Source organism: Amborella trichopoda, chromosome 6 (assembly GCF_054954075.1).
Source record: "Amborella trichopoda isolate Santa Cruz 75 chromosome 6, AtrichopodaSantaCruz75HAP2 v2.0, whole genome shotgun sequence".
Classification (NCBI taxonomy): Eukaryota; Viridiplantae; Streptophyta; class Magnoliopsida; order Amborellales; family Amborellaceae; genus Amborella; species Amborella trichopoda.
This window is the reverse complement of record NC_142341.1, coordinates 25,788,006-25,809,370: the sequence shown is the minus strand read 5'-3', so window position 1 is coordinate 25,809,370 and position 21,365 is coordinate 25,788,006. Positions and strand designations below refer to the sequence as shown.

General features: G+C 43.5%; 1 long non-coding RNA gene across 2 annotated transcripts in view; it reads left to right on the top strand.

The window, feature by feature from the left end:
• Nucleotides 1-4,127: 4,127 nt before the first annotated feature.
• LOC148781676 (uncharacterized) overlaps nucleotides 4,128-21,365 on the top strand; it is an 82,994-nt gene continuing 65,756 nt past the window's right edge. The window contains exons 1-2 of one of the 2 annotated variants that reach the window (XR_016056811.1): nucleotides 4,128-5,444; nucleotides 8,923-10,318. This is a non-coding gene — a long non-coding RNA (uncharacterized LOC148781676). Of the gene's footprint in view, nucleotides 5,445-8,922; nucleotides 10,319-21,365 lie in introns of those variants that run through there. The other variant, XR_016056810.1, reaches the window with a different exon arrangement.

Below are 21,365 nucleotides of genomic sequence, written 5' to 3'. Positions count from 1 at the left end.
ATGAGCCTGAGATCAGAGAAAATATTGCAACCTCCACCTTGGAAGCCAAAGGTCTTGAAGTTTCTGGACAATCTACCTATCCTCAAGAGCCTGGGGATCCTTCCTCCCCCAAATACCCCAGACAATCCACCCATCCTCAAGTTCCCGGGGATGCCTCCAGTCTCATACACCCAACCACTTCCTAAGTCTCAACCTCAAACCTCCATTCCACTAAAGCAAATCCACCCAAACCGCCCAAGCCATGCTGACTGCACAACAAAGTCGGCTAGCATCCCAAAACAAACCTACTTCACCTAAACCTAACCCTCAACCTACCACATTACCTAGACCATGGTGGATATAAGGGAACATCGAGAAGGTCTTCATGAGGTACTAGATGTCTGCACAATCACTGAGTCGCAACTGTCTCAGGTGCCTCAGAGTGAATCCCCTCGACTGGATCCTCAACCTTGCTCGAAGTTGACCCTTGCATAAGCAAACAAGATGAGGATGCAAGAGCCATCTTCCATGGTAAAGCTTGGTTAGAAGAAGAAATGTCAGGAGTATGGGTGCCTTCACTAGAGGTTACTGAGAAGCCCTCCAAAGCCAATGATGAGGAATTGCAGGAGGCCTTAGAAGAAGGGGAAGAAGGAGATCAACCCACAGCCGATGAACTCGAGGAGATAAATCTAGGAGATGAAGCCGACCTCAGGCCCACTTCATCTTGGCAAATATGTCGCCAGAAGAGAAAGAGAACTTTACTGCCTTCTTGGGAGCAAACTGGGACGTCTTTGCCTAGCATTACCATGAGATGCCTGGTTTAGATCCTCAAGTCGCAGTCCACCGTCTCGGCCTAGATCCATCCGCCAAGCTTGTCAAGAAGAAATCAAGGAGATTCAGGTCTGATCTCGAAATGTAGATCAATCCTAAGGTGACCAAACTCAGGCAAGCAGGCTTCATTCGTGAATTCAAGTACCCAAAGTGGCTGGCAAATGTGGTACAAGTCAAGAAGAAAAACAACCAAATTAGGGTTTGCATAGACTTCCATGACCTGAATGTCGATTGCCCAAAGGATGACTTCTTGTTGTCGTTTACGGAAATGCTCATTGACTCCACAACTCTCTGCCAGATCTTCTCCTTCATGGATGGATACTCCGAGAACAATTAAATACGGATGGCACCAGAAGATGAGGAAGCCACCGCATTCTTGACTCCAAAAGGGGTCTTCTACTACACGATGATGCCTTTCAAATTGAAGAATGCCGGTGCTATGTATCAGAGAGCAATGACGACCATCTTCAAGGACATGATGCATAAGGAAGTGGGATGTTATGTGGATGACTTGGTGGTGAAATCCAAAAAGAAAGATGCTCATATACGAAACCTTGAAAAGGTGTTCGAACGGTTACGCCTTCATCAGCTCAAGATGAACCAGCTGAAATGCGCTTTTGGTGTGTGTTCAAAAAGTTCTTGGGGTTCATTGTTAGGCACTAAGGGCTGGAAGTTGAGCCAGTCAAGATCATGGCAATCCAAGAAATGCCCCCACCAACAACATTGCGAGAGTGGCGATCCCTCCAAGGGCAGTTGGCTTATATCCGCAAGTTCATCTCGAACTTCTCAAGTCGTTGTAAGCCTTTTCTGCACCTGTTAAAGAAGGATACCCCATTCATCTGGGATGAAGCATGTTCGGTGGTGCTTGATGACATCAAGCAGTATTTACTCAATCCTCCAGTGCTCTCTACACCAATGTTGGGAAAGCCTCTCATCCTGTACCTGGCCGCTTTGGACGAGTCACTTGGGGCACTATTGGCGTAGAACAATGATGAGGGGAAAGAGACCATGCTATACTATCTTAGCCACAGGATGCAAGGGGTTGAGAAGAATTATCCCCCTATAGAGAAGATGTGTCTGGCCTTAATCTTTACGGTACAAAAGCTCCGTCATTACTTGCTTGGTCATGAAGTATAGCTTATATCAAAAGCAGACCCTGTAAAATTTCTCATGACATGCCCATGCTTGTCGGGACACCTTGCTAAGTGGGTGTTATTACTGATGGAATTCAACATCACATATGTCCCATAAAAGATCGTCAAGGGTTAAGCTTTGGCTGATTTTCTCGCAGCACATCCAATACTGGCAGAATCTCCTTTATCAAGTGACCTCCTTAACGAAGAAATATTCTGTGCAGAACTTGCTCGCGCGTGGGAGATGTACTTCCACGGAGCCTTCCAATCTGACTGCGGAGGCGCCGGAGTGGTATTCATGACTCCGAAAGGAGGGGTACTTCCTCTATCCTTCTCTCTCATCGAGACTGGTTCCCATAATGAGGCGGAGTATCAGGCCCTTATAATTGGGTTGGAGAGAGCCTTCGATTTAGACTTGAAACAACTCAATATCTTCAGCGATTCCAAGTTGGTCATTCGGCAGCTTAAGGGGATTTATGATGTAAGAAAGGACACTCTAAAGCCCTATCATGATGCCCCAAAATTGTATATGACTCAATTTAATGATGTATCCTTGAGTCATATCCCCAGGAGATTAAACTCGCAGGCTGATGCACTCACAAAGATCGAAGCTAACATTCAATTGTCCTCACTAGGGCGCATGCCTGTTTAGGTGGCAGAGTGGTGACACATCGAGCTGATAACCAAAGTAGATGCAGATGATGAAAGAATCCTCTTTCATGAGTGGTTAGGTGCTTCGATCTCGCCCTCCAGGTCGGGTTGACCTGGTGGTGTGGTTCCGGATTCGAGATGGACCCTACCTGAGATCGCTCTCTTGGGAACCACGTAAAAAAGACGTGGGCAAGAGTACCAATCGGTGAGAAAGGAATTAGGGTCACGAGGCGGGACTTACCTCGCAGGGGTCCTTGACACGCTCAGGCTAGCTTGCATGGGCGCCCTCTTATATCACGTTGGAATGTCCCCTGGCCTATGGACGGTTTGGAATCTCCTCCCTTGACCTATTTCTCTTTTCCTACAAACACACACACACCTATTAAAAGTACGTACAAGTGGGGCATGGATCCCCACCTTATTATAGGGAAAGAACATACATGTGTGTATCCTCAAGGAAGAAATGGAAAAATAACACACAAAAATCCGTGTCAATTCAACAGCCTCATGATATCTTCTTGACAAGGGACTCTCGGTACATATTTTTTGGTAAAGAATGAGAGAAGCAAAGAGGTAAGAGATATGAAGGTAAGAGAAGAAGTTTGATTGGGTGGCTAGACTGACCCAGTGGCTAGACTAGTACGGTGACTAACTTGACGTGGTAGCAAGACGAGCATGGTAACTCAGACTAGCACGGCGGGAATACTACGCGATGACAAGACTAACACCAACCAGCTTGACATGATGGCTAGTTTGACGTGACAGCATGACAGGCACGGGAACTCAGATCGGCACGACGGCAATACTGCTCGACGACAAGACTGGCACGACAACTCAAGGCTCAGCCTACCCTCTGGTCAAACAAGCGATGGAGAGGAAGTGAAGATAAAAGTGATGGTGAAATAAAAGTGGCGGAAAATGAGATGAAAGGAAAATGAAGGAGGTGGATTAAAATAAAATGAAATTCGAATTAAATAAATTAAAATAGAATGAAATTAGAATTAAATAAATTAAAATAGAATGAAGTGAAGTAAAATAAAAAAAATAAAGTGGAATAAAATAAAAAAATAAAGTGGAATAAAATAAAATAAAAGGGATAAAAGAAAATGAAATAAAATGAGATGGGGTAAATAAAATAAAAGAGGTAGATGAAATAAAGTAAAATCAATAATTAAAATAAAATAGGATGAGGTAATGGGAATAATATAAACGAGGTAAATAAAATAAAATAATTGAGATAAATAAAATAAAATAAGCTAATAAAATCAATGAAGAAAATGAAATAAAATAGGGTAAGGGAAATTAAGATAAATGAGTGGGGTAGAAGAAATATGATGAGGATAAGCTAAGGTAAAATAAATGGGTGAGGCTAAGTAAAGTAAAATAATAATAAAAAAAAAGTAAATTGGTAAGGGAGAAGGAAAGGCTCGTCATTAGGTTATTTGGATAAACGAGAGAAAGAGAGTGAAGGAAAAGGCTCATCATTAGGTTATTTGGATAAACGAGAGAAACAGAGTGAAGGAAAGGCTCATAATTAGGTTATTTGGATATACGAGAGAAAGAGAGTGGGGCTATTGGGTTATTAGGCTTAGAAAGTCGAGAAAAAAAAAAAAAGAAGTCACGAGGGGTTTATCTGAGTGAGGAGAGTTGGACGAAATGAAGACGAATAGAGGGTGAACGAAACGAAATAAAATAAGGGAAAAGGAGAATGGCTCGCTCGTTTGGGTTATTTAGAGAGAGAAAGAGAAGTTGCAGGGAAGAGAATAGGACGCACGAGGTTGCGGAGAAGGTGGGGAAGAAAGAGAATGGCAAAGCTGAGGGAGCTGGAAGGCGGAGGCTGAGGTGGAAAGAGATGGTTGCAGTAGCTGAGGATAGGTTGCAGCGAGAGGAGGACGGGAGTTGCAGGCGGGAAAGGGGCAGCAACAGAATGGCGGAGGTTGCTGGTAGGAAGAAGAGGAAGCAGGGAGAAAAGATGGTGGGTATGATAGAGGATTTTGGAGAGGTGCGGATTGGTGCAACCGAAGTGGAAAGCGGTGGTGGCAGCTGGATACGGCAGAGGTGGGATGAGATGGTGGCAGCGATAGGTGCAGCAAGGTGGCGGAAATAGGGGCGAAAGATGGAGGCGGAGGATGGAGTAGCAGAGAGGAAAAGGGGGCAGCAGCAGAAGCTAGCCGGAGGTGACTGAGAATTAGAGGGGAGAGCGAGTGGTGGCTGCAACTGCAACTTAATCTTAGATGGTGGACACGGTTGAATCTGGTTGTAGGTTGTGATGGGCCATGGCTGAAGTTAATGGAGAAAGATGGGGCCTAGTTGCAGGCGGGTGGCAGAGAGAAGAGAGAAAGAGGCGAAGAGAGAGCAAGATGACTCAAGAGAGAGGAGGCAAGACTGGGTTTTGTTTTCTTTTTCTTTTCTTTCTTAGAGAGGAGACAAGAGATGAGAGGATGGGTGATGAAAACTTCAGCACCGGGGATGGCAACAGAGGTCGTGGTTGTGAGAGTTCAGTAGCAAAGGTGGGACACGACATTAGGAAGCGGAGGACCGGGGAAGTTGGGTGAATCATGGGAGAAAATGGGATGGGGCCTCATGGTTAGGTGTCTCGATCTCGCCTTTCGAATTTGGATGATCTGACGGCACCCATCTTGGGTTTCAAAAAACGTGGGATTTTGAGATCGCTATCTCGAAAACCTTGTTCAGGAGTAAGGGCAGGTATACCGACCAACCTTGCTCAGGAGTAAGGGCAGGTATACCAACCGATGAAAAAGAAATTTAAGGTGGGTTTGGGACTTACTCGGGCTTGCTCGCGTGGTTGCCCTCTTAGATTACAAAGAAAGCCTTTCAATCCTACAACAGGTTCGGAATCACTTTCCTGTATATGCTCAGATCATTACTAATCTCTATGATGATATCAGCTCAAATCTTCGCAAAAACTGTATTATTTTTTAAAAGGGGGGTCGCTTGAATTTTGGGCTCAGAAAAATCCTAGATCTATACAGATCCGATCTTTTTCTGAGACCACTGGCAGCGCCAGCTCCAAATCTGTATTTTGACCTAAAAACACTTATAAATTTAATTAAATCTAAGAATGAATTAATTTAAAAAATAATAAAATAAAGCAGATAATTAAATGATGAAAAACAAACTAAATTAAGAAAATAAAGATATGCTTACCTCTAGGGAGCTGAAACCTAGAGTTTCAGGCTTGGATCAAGCCGCTCTTCCGATTTACACCACATTTCTTTTTTTGGATGCATTTGCTTACTGGAATTGGTAGATCTAATGTTCTTTTGATCTGGATCTAGGGTTCTTAAGGCAGAGGGAAAAACTGAGAATTTTAGGTAGGGTCTACCTAGACTTTTCTTGGGATTGGAGGAGAATTTCCTTAATTTTTTAAAGGTTTTGGTATCTCTAAAGGTTGAATATAGCTTTTGAGATTTCTCTAATTTTTTGAGATTTTTGGGGATTTTTTCTAAATTTTAGGAATTTTCTAAGGGTTTTCCTATTTTTGGTATTTTTGGGTTATTTTTCTAATTTCAGGAATTTCTAAGGGATTTCTTTGTGTTTTCTCCTCTTTTTTCTCTTTTTATTTTGGTTTATGAAGGGGGTATTTATAGAATTCCATTGGTGATTTTTCCTAATTTGTTTTGGAGTTTTTTCAAAATTTTTTGAAATTCTCTTGAAGTTTTAGCCTTATATAATTAAAGAAAACGTGTTTACTGCGTCATCAACCAACAGGGATGAAATTGTTATTTGTTAAATCGTTTTATCTGTACGTCCGATTCAGACGATTCTTGGACCGTTGGAAAGCTCTTGAGATCTACTATAAGTTGGGATAAGATTTGGGTAGTTTTGGGTTAATTAAATTGAGTCTAGGTTGCCTATGGTTTACTAGAGTTTGTGTGGTCATTTAATACTAGAATTGAGGTTTTTAGGAGTTCCGAGGGTGTCTACAGTTGCCCATCTTTTTTATTCACCTGGGGCACCAACTGAATGACAAAGAAGTAGACACCTGAGATACGAAGGGAAGGAAAACATTTTTCGAGGGATCATTCTTTTGAATGACCTGTACCCTTTGGTACGTGGTACGCCAATGGATGCTTTTGATCTGTAAGATATTGAACTGACACTGCTATCTTTGAGTCAGTGCGGTTGAGAAGTCTCTGACAATCGGGATATGCGGTGACAGTCAAAAGGAACCGTGCTATCTTTAAGCCAGTGACACTCCTTGTTGTAGTCACTCCAAAGCTACCTAGGAAGCTGCTAGTGTAGTCATCTTCGACTTGAGACCTTTTTCTTAGGGTCTAATTATTCAGTCGAATGTGATTTTGATTTAGAAGAAATGATGGGAAGATGAATTTTTGGCTAATTGAACTTCTTGTTCGCCTTTGATTCTGATTATTGGGGTCCACAAGTTCAGGCTTTTTGGTATGGAAACATATGGGTTGGTCTTTATTTTCCTAAGGGTTTGCAAGCATGGAAATCCAGGATATGGTGGCGGCAGGCACACCATTGCCAAGCCTCCATGAAACTCTTTCGTTTTTTAATAACATTTTAGAAGGTTTTGAAGATAGATTGAATTTTGGAACAGAAACAGAGTTTCAGGCTATATTTTAACCAAAGAAATTAAGGTGTTTGAAAACTCATGAAACACATAGGGGAAATTTTAAAGATGGATGAGAAATTTTGAAAAGCAAGTTTTTGGTGAGCAGTTTAGGCTCATGCTACTATGGAGCTCTCTCCTTTTTTTTTTTTTCATGAGCTTGTCAGGCCTTTACTTGGGACTTTCAAGACGAGGAATCACTAAGTACTTCTCATCTTCCAATCTTGGCTCTTATGTCACAATTCAAGGAAGATTTTTTCTTATTTTTTCGAGCAAACTGGTATCTTGGATAATATAAGATGTGCCTCAGAGTGCTCAAACTATCCTTGGACTTCCAATTTTGTTCCTCTACTACCATTCTTTTGAATTTCAGATAGTCGAGCCTCTTCAAGTTTCACTTGGACTGATGCCTTCATTTGTTTTCTGATGTCATTCTAACTTGAGAAGAGAAGAATTTCTAGAGAATTTGGAGAAGAGACGAAAAGATAGAACAGTTCTAGGATCTTTTTCGGATGTACAGCCCGGTAGCCTTTTTTCCAACGCTTGGGGTTCCTTTTGGATTTTCAGCCTGACCGATTTTTTTTTTTCTCTGTCGCTAGGGTCCCTTTCGGGTGTTCAGCCCGGTGGCTTTTTTTTCTAATGCTCGGGGTTCCTTTCCGATTTCAGCTCGGAGGATTTTTTTTTTTTGCTATTTAAAAAAAGATAAAGAAGCGTCTAAAAAGAAAAAAGATTTTTTTTTTTAAAAAAAGAAGATAATGTAAAGAAAATTGTAAGCTACGCAGATAAGGTTTAACAACAAAATATAAGAAAAAAAAAATGAGATCTATTTCTAATCTAAATAGATAAAGTAGACAAGGCCTAGATCTATGTTCCTTTTTTTTTTTAAAAAAAAATAAAAAAAAAGTATCAAAAGAGATAAAGATTCTATTATTATTATTATTTTTTGGAAAGAGATAAAGATGCTTCTAAAATATGCATTCTAAAAAAATAAAGATGCACTTAAAGGAGATAAAATATGATCTAAAAAAGATAAAATATGATCTAAAGATGATAATATGAATAAAAGAAGATATGAAAAAAATGATAAAGATGATATCAAGATGAATATAAAGATGTTCTAGATGATAAAGATGATCTAAAAGATTATCTAAAAAGAAGATCTAAAAATATAGATGATCAAGATGAGATCTAAAAGAAGATTATCTAAAAAAGATAAAGATGATCTAAAGATTGATTTAAAGATGATCTAAAAGGTAGATCTAAAGATGATCTAAAATATTGACCTAAAAGATGATCTAAAGATAAAGATGATCTTACGCTAAAGATGATCAAGATGGATATAAAAAAATATCTAAATAATAATAATAATAATGATTGATATAAAAGATGAATCTAAAAGATCCAAAAGATCATGAAGATTAAGAGAAAAAGGATTCTAAATTTTTAATGGAGAGAGAAAAAATAAGATCTAGAAAGAAAAGATCAAATCTAATAAAAAAGAAATCTTTTCAAATCTACGTTGTTTTTCTTCTTTTTATTTTTTATACTTTTTATTTTTATTTTTGCTGAAAAAATAAATATGAGAAAAAGAATAAGCTTTTTAAGTCTAAAATACGGATCTAAAGCTCAAGGCGCCCCACGGTGGGCGCCAAACTGTTTACGCTCAGATCTGCACCGATCTCTGTTATGAGATCTGCTCTAACACCACCCCCATTGTCTTATCTGTCACAGCAAGGTAAAGGAATAGAGGTTTGTTGGCATCAGGTGGACTCAAGATCGGTGGGTTAGAAAGGTACTCCCTTATACAGTCAAAGGCTTTTTGACATGTCTCATCTCAGATAAACGAGGTGTCCTTCTTTAACAGATGATTTAATGGACCACACTTCTTAGGATTCAACTATAATTGGTGCTCTCGAAGTCGGTCAAATACTCTTTTCAAATTGTGAACGTGGGCATCCCGAGTTTTGAATTTGACGAGGAACATGATGTTTCATAGTGTCATGCATCAAGTCATGAAATGTAGCAGTCATGACGCTCTGGTAGGTTGCCCCAGCATTTTTAAGATTGAAAGGCATGACCATATAGCAGTATGTCCCCCATTGCGTGATGAAGTCCTTTTTGGGTCTTCTTTCGCCATGAGGATCTAATTGTAGCCAGAGAAGCCATCCATGAAGAATAACATCTGGTGTCCAGCAGTACTGTCAACTAGGGCATCTATATTTAGAAGAGGAAAGTCATCTTTAGGACATGCTTTGTTCAGGTCCCTATAGTCGATACAAACTCTGATTCTCTCATCTTTTTTAGGTACTGCTAAGATATCGACTAACCAATCCAGATAGTCCATAGGTAAGATGAACTTTGCCTTTAAAAGTTTGTCAATCTCTTCTTTTTTCTTCAACTCCAAGTGAGGCTTTTGTCTACGTAGCTTCTGTTTGATGGTTGTTGCCCCTTCCTGGTCCAAGGCTATCTCTGGTCTGAACCCCGCGTACGATGAATGACTGGATTTCACACACGGAGGCATCGAAGCTGTTGTAAATTTTGGCGGCCAGATTTCAAGATTTCGGCCAAAAATTCAAGATGACAAAATCTTCATCCGGACACGAAATCGAGTTGCGTTTGTTGCAACATAATGGTGACGGCATGCTAAGTGTGGTTTAATAAAGAAACAGAATAAAAACATCAAGGAATGAGTGCACTATCGATCTGAAGTTTTCAAGATTCATTCAAAATTCAAATTTCATGATCATGTATTAAAGACATGATTCATGGCTCGAAGTTGGTATCAAATCGATCGCCATGCAGAGCCCTAAAAGAAAGCAATCATCTTTCGATCAAACATGCATCATAGCAACCCTGGATCAATCATGGAATATCACACAAGTTCTCGGGCAGCAGCAGGGGACTGTTATGAAATTCTACACATTGTTAGGTAGGGGCAAAACAATCTTTTTGTACTTATTTTTAGAATTTCTTTTAATTCAATGAAATTGTAATTATCTTCAATTTAGGTAGTTTTTGGGCATCCACCCATGTTTGGGTATATATATGCAAATCCAAATTGTAAACAGACACACAAAAAACTTGGGGTTCAACTTCGATTCATTCAATAAAAGATTCAAATTCTTGCTTGAGTTGGTGGTACGTCTTGGAGAGAGAGGAGAGAGAAGAAAAGTGCCGGTACCCCTCGATAAGGTAATTTTCTCTCTCCTCCTCTTTTTCCTCTCCACCTCCTTTCTCTCTCCTCTCCTCTTTTCTATCCCCTCTTTCTCTCTACTCTTTTCTCTCTCCTCTCCTCTTTTCTAATCTTCATCCCTTTCTCTCTCCTCTTTTCTTATCTCTATCTCTTTGCCTTTCCCTTTCTCTTGGCTTCATCTTTATCTCTTTCTCTCCCTTCCTCCTCAGGTCAATCATGCCTCAATCTTCCTGCTTCTCCTTCTCTATTCATGCACGGTGTACCTATCATTTTGTGAGATGTTTTCCTGTTCATGAGACAGGAGCAGTGAGCCAGGCCTTATCTTGGATGGCAGGTTTGGCCTCTGTCAAAAGTTTCTCTCTTGTATCGTAGCTTGTGCATGCCTAGCATCGCTTGGGTTCTCTTTCTTTCTTCTTTTATGTCCTAGCTGGAACAAGCCTAGCGCCGCCTGGGTTCTCTTTCTCTCTTCACTTCTATCCCAGCAGGTGCAAGCCTAATGCCTCTTGGGTTCTCTCTCTCTCTCTTCTCTTCTACCCCTGCCGGTACAAACCTAGCGCCGTCTGTGTTCTCTTTCTTTCTTCTCTTATGTCCCAGCTGGCACAAGCCTAGCACTACCTGGGTTCTTTTTCTTTCTTCTCTTATGTTCCAGCCGACGCAAGCTTAGTGGCGCTTGGGTTCTCTTTCTTTCTTCTCTTATGTCCTAGAAGGCACAAGCATAGCGCCGCCTGATTCTCTCTCTTTTTGCTCTTTTGTCATAGCAGGCACATGTCTAGCGCCGTTTGGGTTCTCTTTATATCTTCTTTTCTGTTGCAGCCGACGCAAGCCTAGCGCCGCCTAGTTTCGCCCTCTTCTTTCTATATTTCACAGGTGGAAGCCATCGTTGTCTGTGTCCTCCTCTTCCTCCTCTCCTTCCCTTCTCTCTCTATTTCTTCTCTCATGGTTTTTTATCCTACTCTGTTTCTTATTCTCTTTTATCTTCTTCTCTTCTCTTTCGTGGTCTCTTTCGCTTCTTTCCTTTCTCTCTCTGATCTCTCTTCTTTCTTTGACTCTCTTGTTTGATCAAGAAGGATCGAGACTGGCCTTGAATGGTAGTTCTGTCTTTTAACTGTAATGTTGTTGTGCCGATCATATATACTGGGCCCGCTTTATTGCCATGACATACAAGTCATTGTGTCTAGCTAGTTAGTATTAGTATAATTGTCTAGTAGTAACTCTGTTGAGACAGTTTGAGCTACCAAGCCCATTTTACTACCACGACAGGTTAATTACCTTCTAGTGAGGTCACTGTGTCGATCATCAATCGGTCAAATTCTTCTCACCCCAATCTTCAGCCTCTCATTCTTCTCATCTTTTGAATATGCACGCTTGTGGATTTTCACCTGAAGGCATGGTGTGGTCCCTTGACCCAACTGTCTTGTAATATTTGCCATATGTGTGTGATTGCAGGAATAGGAGAATACAAGCCAAGGGAGGTGATTCCGAACCAGTTTTATTATGGGGGGCGTTCTTCGTAATCTAAGAGGGCACCTACGTGGGCAAGCCCGTGTAAGTCCCGAACCCACCTTAAATTCCTCTCTCATCGGATGGTCTACCTGCCCTTGTTTTTTAGCAAGGTTCTCGAGAGAGCGATCTCAAAGTCTCTGGTTCCCTTGAAACCCAAGATGCGTGCTGCCGTGAGTTCGAGGCACCTAACCAGTGATGAATGACAGTCTGTGGAGGCCAAGGAGTGAGTATGGTTCTGGTTTTAACTCACTTTGGGGCGATGACACGAAGCTACCTATGCAAGATGGATGATGTATGAATGGTGGGTGAAACGTTGTGACCCACTAACTGACGGAGAGTATAGAAGGCAGGATGGTTCGCTAATTTGTGAGCATGGGTGAGACACACTGGCGAATGATGAATAGTAGTGAAGGGATTCACTAGGAAGTTGATGAAGATGATGCGTGCACACAGACCGTTCGGTTAGGGAAGACGTACGGGAAAATGCATGTAAAGGGTGTTTGCGTGTGTGTAGGGGAAATTTTAAGGTCGCACCTAAGGGACCCATGCAAAGCAATTTAACATCATGCAGTCAGAACGCGCACTATAGTTTAAGGTCATATTACTTGGACCGTGGTTATACAATTTAGAGGCATGCAGCTAGGACCATACAGTTTGAGGTCGTGCAAGTAGACTTCCGCTATAGTTTAAGGTCATATAGTTTGGATCATGGTGCTAATCCTTTTAACGTCATGCAGCCAGGACGTGCACTATGGTTTAAGGTCATATAGTTTGGACCATGGTGCTAAGCCTTTTAACGTCATGTAGTCAGGATGTGCACTATGGTTTTAAGGTCATATAGTTTGAAGCATTGTTATGTAAATTTAAAGTCATGCAGCTAGGACCATGCAGTTTAAGGTCGTGCAACTAGACCTCTGCAGAAGTTTAGGATCGTATACTTGGACCATGCAGTTTAGGGTCGTGCATCTAGCAGTTTAGGGTCATGCAACATCGATCAAGGCTGTGCAGTTTAAGGTCATGCAGCTTAGACCATTGTGAGGGTCGCTTAGTAGATGAAGCTTTATGGGGGATAGGCCTGTGGATTGTAATTTGACTCCCTAGGGGTAAAATGATAGTGGGGTTTTAGATGTGAAGCAGACTTCACTGGGGATTAGGGGACAAGTATGACTCCCTAAGGTGAAAGATGGAACTTCATGGGGAATAGGCTCATGGAAGGTGACCTGACTCCTGGGGATAAGACAGCTTGGTACGTTACTGACCCACATGGCATTTAAGGGGTAAGCACGACCTTAACTCTGTTGGGGATCAATGGGCTGCAATACAGGTGTAATTCCTACTGGGGATGAGGGACAATGACTTGCTCCTGACTCCATTGGGGATGGCCAGTCATGGCCTGGGTGGAACGGCCTGGATGCAACTCCATTGAGGATGATAGAGGTTACGACTTTGATGCAACTCCCTTAAGGATAGTGGTAGAATACTTATAGTGATGATCAAGTTTAGACATGCTTGACATTAGCCACGGACAACAGCAACATACGCGGTGATTGTCATTGACGCACACAACGCTAGCAAGTCCGGCGCTGGCATGCACGAGAGTGGTCATGGGTGGCAGTAGTACTAGCATGCGCAATGTTAGTTGCACACGGTGTTAGTCACGCTAAGCGATGTGAAACACAACCATCGTTTTGCCTGCGTTCAGGCCTTGGGCTTAGGCCCGGTCCGCTCTGGCTCATCTGAAGGTTGATACTTGGCATTGCACAGACAGCGGTAAGCCTCTGTTCGGGCCTCAGGTCTAAGCCCGACCCAGTCCAGCCCATCTGAAGGTTAGTGCTTGGTGTTGCGCTGTTGGTGGTAAGCCTCTGCTTGGGCCTCGGGCTTGAGCCTGACCCCATCCGGCTTATCGCCGATTGGCCTTCTAGGGCCTGATGGTATTCTTGCTTTGTGAGGGGTACCTTAGTGAACCGTCTTCTATATCAGAGGGGAAGACCCCATTTTTATTGTTTTACTGAAGGTAAAACAGTCAGAGTTTAACAGTGAGAGAGAAGAGACTTCTGGTGAGAACTTCCAGCTAGTGCGCAGGTATTTCGGCAAGTTTAACAGCTTCCATAGGGTGTCTGCAAGTGGTTGCTAGCGAGGGACGAGGTTTTCGTTGAGGAATAAAAGGTTCAGGTGAAGAAGGGAGAATGCCAGTGGTTGCATAGGTATTCTGGCAGAGGTTCTCAATCACCGGAGTGGTACGTCTTGGAGAGAGAGGAGAGAGAAGAAAAGTGCCGATACCCCTCGATAAGGTAATTTTCTCTCTCCACCTCCTTTCTCTCTCCTCTCCACTTTTCTATCTTTAAAGTCATGCAACTAGGATCATGCAGTTTAAGGTCGTGCAATTAGACCTCTGCAATAGTTTAGGGTCGTATACTTGGACCATGCAGTTTAGGGTCGTGCATCTAGACCAAGGTTGTACCGCTTAGGGTCATGCAACATCGATCAAGGCTGTGCAGTATAAGGTCATGCAGCTTAGACCATTATGAGGGTCGCTTAGTAGGTGAAGCTTTATAGGGGATGGGCTTGTGGATAGTAATTTGACTCCCTAGGGGTAAAATGATAGTGGGGTTTTAGATGTGAAGCAGACTTCATTTGGGATTAAGGGACAAGTATGCCTCCCTAAGGTGAAAGATGGAACTTCATGGGGAATAGGCTCATGGAAGGTAACCCGACTCCTGGGGATAAGACAGCTTGGTACGCGACTAACCCACATGAAATTTAAGGGGTAAGCCTGACCTTAACTCTGTTGGGGATCAATGGGGTTCAATACAGGTGTACTTCCTGCTGGGGATCAGGGACAATGACTTGCTCTTGATTTCGTTGGGGATGGCTAGTCATGGTCTGGGTGGAACGGCCTGGATGCAACTCCATTGAGGATGACAGAGGTTACGACTTTGATGCAACTCCATTATGGATGTGGTAGAATACTTATAGTGATGATCAAGTTTAGACATGCGCGACATTAGCCACAGAAAACAGCAACATACGCGGTGATAGTCATTGACGCACATAGCGCTAGCACGAGCGGCGCTGGCATGCACGAGGGTGGTCACGAGCAGCAGTAGTACTGGCATGTGCAATGTTAGTTGCAAACGGTGTTAGTCACGTTAGGCGATGTGGAACACAACCATCGTTTAGCCTGCGTTCGGGCCTTGGGCTTGGGCCCGGTCCGCTCTGGCTCATCTGAAGGTTGATGCTTAGCATTGCACAGGCAACGGTAAGTCTCTGTTCGGGCCTCAGATCTAAGTTCAACTCGGTCCAGCCCATCTGAAGGTTAGTGCTTGGTGTTGCGCTGTTGGTGGTAAGCCTCTGCTCGGGCCTCGGGCTTGAGCCCGACCCAATCCGGCTTATCGCCGATTGGCCTTCAGGGACCTGATGGTATTCTTGCTTTGTGAGCGGTACCTTGGTGAACCATCTTCTATATAAGGGGGAAAGACCCCATGTTTACTGTTTTACTGGAGGTAAAATAGTCAGAGTTTAACAGTGTGAGAGAAGAGACTTCCGGTGAGAACTTCCAACTAGTGCGTAGGTATTCTGGCAAGTTTAACAGCTTCGATAGGTTGTCTACAAGAGTTTGCTAGTGAGGGACGAGGTTTTCGTTGAGGAATAGAAGGTTCAGGTGAAGAAGGGAGAATGCCAGTGGTTGCATATGTATTCGGGCAGAGGTTCTCAATTACCCGGAGTGGTGGGGAAAGAGGCAAGCAAAGGCCGTCAGACATTTTCGTGAACTTCTGGTGGTTCGTGGTTGTTTTTCATCACCAGGGAGTAGTGGGAGAGTTGCAGCAGTGATCAGAAGTGTTTTCCGATGTCGAGAAGTAGTGGAACAGGTGTCACTATTGGTTTCTAGCGAGCGGGGAGACTGTTTTTCGTGGGGAACCGAAGGTCGTTGGGAAAGTGAATAGCTGCAAGTAGTTGGATAGTCGCGGGGAGAATGGCTGTCAATACCCACGTGAGAAACGTGCATCAGGCCGTGTAGTGGTGGCAGGTGTCAGGCGACGCTTTTGGAGCTCGAGGGGACACGTCCATCTGTAGACATAGCAGGCGTTAGGTTTTCGAAATGCCCCCGTCGTTAGTCTTTTGAGAATCCCGTCAGCATTGGTCACAGACGGTGTTAGTCCTTGAAGACACAGCCGTCTTTGAGAACATAGCCGACGGTAGGCCAGTGCCTTAGTGATTGATTGTGCATAGACGGTGGTTGGATAAAGGCCTTTAACGAATGTCTTCTCGGCAGTTAGCCAGGGCCTCGAAAGCTCCTAGAACGTAGGTCTCTTCGAAAAAGGTCCCCATTGTTATCGAGGACGCAGAGCTTCTTATTACTAAGAACGAAGCGCATCCCTCTTCTCAAACTCTTGTTCTTAAGGGGCGGGGGTGTGCCACTGCCTTCGCGGGGTGTTTCTGGTCTGTGCGACCTGATAGCAATGGGCAACTGGGTGATTTCTCTTACAACCTTGGGAGGGGGCCTTTTGCTTTCCACTTGAAGGGAACCTATCATAGGTTCAAGTTTTGTAGTCACCTCCTTCTTGGGACAAGTTGTTCATCCTCTCGTTTGGTGCATTCGTGGAGGCTTTGTAGTATGACAGGCCATGATACCTTTCCCCGTACAGGTTACCAAGCTCAATCGTCGTATATGGACAATGGACGTGATCTTCTTAGAGCCGCTTATCAACTTTTCAGCCGGGCTTCTTTCTTCGAGCTGATCATGTTCCCATTTTTGGCAAAAAGGCTGATAGACAACCTCATAGACTTCAATGTCCCCTGTGTAGACTCGTTCAAAGACAAAGTGACTGAAATAGCTCAATGGGCTAAGGCAGTTCTGGATTTAGAAGAATTGACTTCTATAGAGAAATATCCTTATATCAGGCCTTTACTCAGGTTCTTCCCCAGACCTTTGACTGTCACACATTTTGTGACGGCACACTTGGGTAATCTAAAAACCAACTTGCTCATGCGATAGTTTGTTCATTCAGATTTTGAGATCTTGCCTTCAGAGATTCCTTTGATTTTTAAAGAAATCACATGTTTTGAAAAATGAGGATGACATAACGATTCTTGAATGCAACATCAATGTTTTGGAAGGCTTACTCACTATAGCCCATGAGGTAGGAAAAGACCCAGTTTCTCACCAGCTGGTGCGCGGAGAATATCCCCATTGGTCAGAAGGTTTGCCCTTCTCCAGGCGGCGGCTATGAAGGATGAAATCAAATGGACACAACATAACTACTATAAGCTTAGTCTTGAGGATTGAGCGAACATCTTCATTTATAATTCTTTTCACACAAATTTTTGAGAAATAATAATAGAATGTCCTTCTTTGTCTTTTTACTTTCATTGTACGCCAACACTTGTAAAAATTTCAGATTCATGAATAAAATGCGTCTTTTATTTCATCTTACTTCATTTCGCTGCATGATTCCATTACTTAAAGCAAGCCGTGGCGGGGTATTACGACTACCAGATCAGACCAAGTTGAGGTACATATAGATGCATCGAACTAGGCTATCGATGGAGTCTTGGTACAAGAAGGCCACCCTGTTGCGTACGAAAGTCGGAAGCTCAATGAGACCGGTCAAAGAGCTTCTTTTTGTTTATTGTTCCTGCCCCTTCATGGAATGGGATGTGGAGGGATACCCTACACCTTGCTTAAATGACCTCGAATGGGGGAGCAATTGCTTCTTCTCCCCTTAATGTTTGATTGAATATGGGCTCATAATTCATCATTCTCATAATGTGATGAGAGTGATCGCTGTAAATAGTCTAATCAAGAGGAGCTTTGACTTCTATTCGAGGTGCATTCAACCCAAGCCCATCGTAGCTCTTGGTCTCGGGCACGAACTCCTTTAGGTGTTTTGAAGCGATATGCATCACCCCCAATTAGTTCTGGAGATTGCGAACATCGCTTCTTAACTCTACCAGGAGATCCTGCTCTTGAGGGTAAGAAGGTTGTCCTTTCCTTAACTGCTCTTTTCCAATAGAATAGGGGAAACGCAAACCCTTTGGGGGTGGCTGATGTGTTAATTCTGCTTCCAAGAGTGCAATGGGGACATGCAGGACTTTCTGATGATCCGATGTGTAGGTGACCCTTGGAGCTGGGAATTCTGTCCCTATGACCTCCTCAATATCAAGAGTGACTTCTAGTTTGTCTTCTTGCACAAGTGGCGCAGTAGTGGCAGCAGAGGGGAAAACCTCATCTTCAGGGAAAGATTGAGTTTCCTCCAGGATGATGAGTGATTACTGGGATGAATGGGAGTTAGAGGGAGAGTTTTGCCTTGTTTTTCTTCCTCTTTAAACATGCTCAAGAGCATTCTTTCAATATCTTTGACATCTTCATGAGGCATAGTGAGTTTCAGCTACATGAAATGGTCTTCTATCAGCATAGACCGTATACTGTCTCCCATCTCGACTATACTTGAAGAACTGATGCAATGTGGATGGAACTACCTCCTGATCATGGAGCCACGGGCGGCCGAGAAGGATGTTGTAAGATGTTTCGGTGTTGATCACATGAAATTGGGCATAATCGTTTAATTCACTAATCTAAAGATGAAGGCGGACGGTGCTAACCAGCTTCTCTCCTAACTAGTTGAACCCTTGGACTGTGATATGAGTTGAAGTGAGATCCTCAGACCCTAATCCCAAACGAGTGAGGATTCTCCTTAGGATAAGGTTAACTGCTGACCCTTTGTCCAACATAATTCGGTTGCTGGGGCATGCAAGTAACTCACCAGTCACAAAGAGAGGGCAGTTGTGAAATTTTTCTCCCAATTGTAAATCATCCTTTGAGAAGGTGATTACCATACATCCGCACAAGGTTGATGGGTCCACCTCAATGGGAACCACTTCAGTCTCGTACACCTCTGGATTGGAGAAAGCCTGAATCAGAGCCATATGGTAATCCCTTGAGAGCATCAGGGCGTCATAGATGCTGAGAAGGGCTGGAAGCTTCCTTAGGTGCCCTATCACATCATACTTCACCTTTTCCTCGTCAGCCTTTTGTGCTCCTGATTTTGCCACTAGTTTGGGTGGTATAATGGGTTGAGGAGCAGGTTTAGATGGAGGAGATTTATTTTGGGCTGCTGACTAGCTTGATTGTGCAGCCGACTTGGTTTGAGTAGTCTGAATGGATGTTTGAGGTTGAGGCTTAGGAGATGTCTGGGTATATGGTACCAGTGTCATCCTAGGGAATTGAAGGATAAGTGGATTGTCCAGGGTATTTCGACGAGGAAGGAGCCTAGGGAGTTGGAGGATGGGTAAATTGTTTGAGGTATTTAGGTAAGACAGAAATGGTAGACCAAGAAACTTCAAAATGCCTGGATTTTGAGGTGAAGGTTGCAGCATTTTCCCGATCTCAAGCTCATTTGCCTCGTGCTTGGTGACGCTTCTGAGATTTGCACCATGTGGCAAGCTTCCTGATAATAGAAGTTCTGCCTCTGGATCCTCTCAAGTCTCTGCTTAAAGTCAGTCTCAGGAGGCCACTGGGGTTTCTTTGACTCTGACTTCTTGTGCTTCCTGGTAGAAGAGGATGGCTCTGACTCAGCTCGAGCCGCCAAGGCATCAACAATTGTTAAGAATCCAGCCGCCTAGGCCCATGTCTTTTTCAGCCATCTCTAGTGCGTCCTGCTTATATTGGTTCCTTCAAGCTCTCTGTGAAGAGCCTCGAAGTCTGGACATTTCAAGGTTGTACCTACAGGAGACATAGAAGAGAAAGGATAAGAAGAAGATGAAAAAGAGGAAGAAGGAGAAGGGTCAGTAGGTGAGGGACTTTTAAGGTTGTTCCCCTCATTGAATAGATCTAGGCAGTTTTTTGCATCATCACTAGAATTGGACGTGTGCAGGGGGTTTAGGTCTTTCCTTGCTTTGACCGTTGGGGAGTGCTTTAAAGTCATCACTCTCATTGGACGTGCCCCTAGTAAGAGATGACTCAGGTGTATCCTCTTGTTGAGACGAAGGAATGAGGTTGATGGCAACTGAGATGAAGTCTTTTAATGTTGGCAAGGGAGGAAGAGGCCTGAGGAATTCTGGCGCGATCGGTGGCTGAGGAACCTTGTTCTTCCGTTGAACAGCACTTGGTGCTCATCTTCTTCTAGTCACCTTTGGAGGTGCTTGGTCCGTCTTGCTAGGTTTGTGAACAACCCTAGCTTGACAAATCGCTTCTCGCTTTAAAGACTTTAGCCTTCTCTGCTCGTGATGGACTTTCCATGGCTAGGAAGTCGAGGGTTCAGCGGGATCAGAGGTTTCCTTCCAGGAGTCTTGTACTGGGACACTCTCCTGAGTGTAAGTATCGACTTGTGGGTGTTCAACATAAGCAATGTGACCTACCTGGACTTTTTTCGCAACCACAGCTTCGAGCCCATAACATTCGTTCAGCTCATGCCCCCATATCTGATGGTATGGGCACCAATGATTCTCGGACCCCTGGGCAAGGTGTTTGAGCTGCCTTGTCGGCTTAGAAGTGACGAGCCCTTATTGGAGTATCACCTCAAACAAGGCTAGAAGCGGGTACGAATTATCATTTCTAGGGTCTTGAGTCAAGGGATCATTTTGTACCAGTGGAGGAGAGATTTGGGGATCTCTGTCTGGAACGTCACTAACTTCTTGGCCTCTCTACATTTTCTTCGCTAATAGCTCATGGAAATTAGAGCATTTGCTTAGGTCATGCCTTGATATCTGATGATATGGATACTAGAGACCCTCGGCTCCTTGAGTCTGGTGTTTGGATTGTCTTGCTAGTTTTGGCATGATGATGCCTTCTTGAAGCATCATCGAAAACAAGGCACGAAGGATGCTGGGTGCCTCATCTTCCGCCTGAACGGTCACTGCGTGGGACGCTTCTCCTGCTCCGAATGCATTCTTGAGTTCTTCGATCTTGATCTGACCCTTTTGTATAAGAGCCTCGATGAGATCTTTAACTATGGAGTGGTTTATCATCTCTTGGAGCACAACATTCTGCGTGGCACGTTGTTGGAAGGTATTTTTCATCAACATGGGGCCCCCACTCACTAAAGGCCTAGCAAACAGTGGAAATTCTGACAGTCTCATAATATCCCTAGAATTGGCCAAGATCTTCATGAGGTCTCTCAAAAGTCTCCCGCTAAGTTTTGTCGCATTTCGACATGTCTAAGGTAATGCAGACTGAGAAATAGTTCCAGTAAAATCGGCTTCGAGCACCCTGAAATGGACCCTATAACTAGAGCTACATTTTCGATGTCTCAACTTGCTGTGGAACCACCACCATTGGAACCGGTACAGTTGAAAACCTTGTGGGGTCAAATTTCAGCTCAAATGGATACTTCAGGAAGATGTTATAGGCAAAAGAGTGAAACAACAGGGGTCGCGCGCTATTCCCGTGCGGCCACCCTGCAACTCCATGCCTTGGAAGGGATAGTCACAACAAGTGACATTCGACACTCATATCTCACCCGTCCCAAGTCGGATCATG